Source organism: Heteronotia binoei, chromosome 6 (assembly GCF_032191835.1).
Source record: "Heteronotia binoei isolate CCM8104 ecotype False Entrance Well chromosome 6, APGP_CSIRO_Hbin_v1, whole genome shotgun sequence".
Lineage (NCBI taxonomy): Eukaryota > Metazoa > Chordata > Lepidosauria > Squamata > Gekkonidae > Heteronotia > Heteronotia binoei.
In genome coordinates this window covers 149,319,042-149,321,742 of record NC_083228.1, presented here as the reverse complement: position 1 = coordinate 149,321,742, position 2,701 = coordinate 149,319,042, and positions in this window count along the sequence as shown.

Below are 2,701 nucleotides of genomic sequence, written 5' to 3'. Positions count from 1 at the left end.
AGGGCCGGGGACCACTTGATTTTTTTTAGAACATTCTCAGGGGCCTTCATGGATTGGGAAGGTGATATCATATTAACCTCCAGATCCAATCGTAGGGATAGAGTTAGGGGCAGGTGGTCACTTTCTGTGCGCGGATCGATGTAAAAGTTATCGATAGATGACAGAAGGTTGGATGAGCCCACACAAAAATCTATCACACTGCAACCCCTTGTGGAAAAAAAAGTAAAGTCATTTGCAGCTGGAAATTTGGAGAGACCATTAAATATTATAACATTGTGCGCTATGCAGAATTCAATTAATCTAAGACCCGCCTTATTGGTTAAAGTATCTTTAGAACAACGGGGTAAACATAGTTGTAGTGGAGGGGATTCAACCGCTTCAAAGCCAAAATGAGAGATCCATTTCTGATTGTTACTGCCTATCCGAGCATTAAAATCACCAAAAATCATGAGCTGAGCAGTATGGAATTTCCTAGACAAAGACGTCACATAGTCAGAAAATTTCTCCCAGACAGCATCAAACTCCAGCTCACCATTAGAAGGGGCTAAATAAACATTAATCATGATTAGGGTCAGTGCTGGGGAGGACAGCAATAAAGCCTGGGCAATTGGCGGGCAAGGATCCAAGAGGATCACCTTAAATGGTAAGCTGGATTTCACCAAAGCAGCCATGCCTGCTTTACTGCGACCTTTAGAGTGAGATCTATAAGCGGGGAGATTAAAAACTTTAAAATCCGTCAGTCTAAAACTGTCTTCTGCCCATGTTTCCTGAAGGAAGACACAATCAAAGGATTTCAAAAAGTCCAAAAAATCTGAGTCATTCGCTTTACTCTTCCACCCAGCAATGTTCCAGGAGATGATGTGGATCTTCCTTGTGGCTTCCCTAGCTGGTAGTCAATCGATAATGGATATCCTTTCTAGAACCCTGGAGTCATCAGTGAAAATACAACCATTATGTTGGGGTGCCCTTGAGCCAGTTAGAGAGAGTTCCATAGACAGATCAATTAAGTCAGCTGATGGGGGACAAGGGGGCAGGGAGTTGCCTGCAGGATCTAGGTTGATTGAAGGAACTGATTTCCCCGGCTCTAAAGACCTTTGCAGCTGCAGCTTAGTACCTTCAAGTCTTATGAGTATCGCCTGTTGATCTTTTGCTGGAAGACTCCCAAATGACTGCAAAAGGTCATCTTCTAATGAAACATTAAGGGGACTATGCGTCACATCCATAGAGGGCTGCACTGATGACTCATTATGCAACTCGGGGTTTGCTTGGGACTGACCAGATCTGGATACCTTAAGACACATTGCAGCCTTATATTTTGCCGCTGAAGATGATGCGTTCTTCAAGAGATGGGGATTACTTCGTGTCCTGACCCCTGCGGACAGGTTAGGCAGCAGAGCATTAGTTTGAGAGTTAATAAAAGATCGAACAGGGAAAACCCCCTTTGACCATAGGTAATTCTTTCGCCTCAAAATTAGTGAAGGAATGTTGGAGGATTGAAAGGTAAGCAGAATCCTCTGCATTTGAGACTGATCATTAAGAGATTCAATGGTAATCAAGTCAATTTTGTGATAGTTCAGATGAAGAAGTTCACAGAGATGGGATTTAGCTAAAAGTTTACTTCTCCAGCATGGGGTCTTCCTGCCATAAGGACAAACAGTGATGCAAACCTTATTGGGCTGTAGAACCAATTGTTGCACGTTCCTTTTAAGGCCCACGCTGACCTTAGACTCCGTAAAGGAGCTCCGGGGATCAACCTCCTGAGTTGCAGACGGACATCGCTTTAAAGGGGCTAGAGCACCAATAGAGGTATCATCCAGCTGGGCTAAGTAGACTTTATCCATTGACACTGATAGTCTCTTTAGTTCTAAAGAAAGGTCAAGAATTTGGTCTTCTAAACTCTTTAACTTTTTAAAGATACAATCCACTGTGCTTGCAATAAGGGTAATTGGGGCAAGTTCGTCAGAAGACATGGATCTTTCTTCATTATCATGCTGACTCTGCTGCACCTTTAAAGCCCCCACCCCAGATAGGAGTTGAGAGTCAACGCCATCCTCGTGATCAGACTCATTAGTCAATTCATTAGTCGGTTCCTCCTTTTCAGCAGGCTCTACCTCGTCTTCTAAAGGGGAGAAGCGATTCGATGTTTCAATAGCAAATGACGGCAGAGCAGATTTGGACTTATTGTTTAAGGTAAAAAAGTCCTCTATCCTGAACTGTTTGCAAAGTGGCAAAGAAGCAGATTCCTCCTCCACTTCTCTTGGCCGCTTGCCTGATGCCATTAAGAGGGTTCTGTTGGGTGGCAATTAGCCCTTTCCTGATAAAAATGAATAAAAAAATAAATAAATAAAACAAATACCAAACAACTAATGTCTTAAAACTTACAGATAAAAGCCACAACATCTGCTAAGAATATTGTAAAATATCTTTAAAAGCCAAATTTGTCAGAGCCAACTCTGTAGCCGACTGCACTCCGCCTTGTTGCTTTGCAGGAGTTGACTTAATTTCAACCTTCAGTTCAAATTAAAAGATTCTAAAAAAACAAAACAAAAAAAACACAAAACCCTGTCTTTGAGAGACAGGCTAAGACTATGTAAAACTTTATAAAACTTTATAAAACTTCAGCTGTAGGTCGTTAGCTGCAGCAGCTTCTGATTAGGAAAACGAAAGCAGAGGCTTATTGACTAATTAAACAACCAGAGCT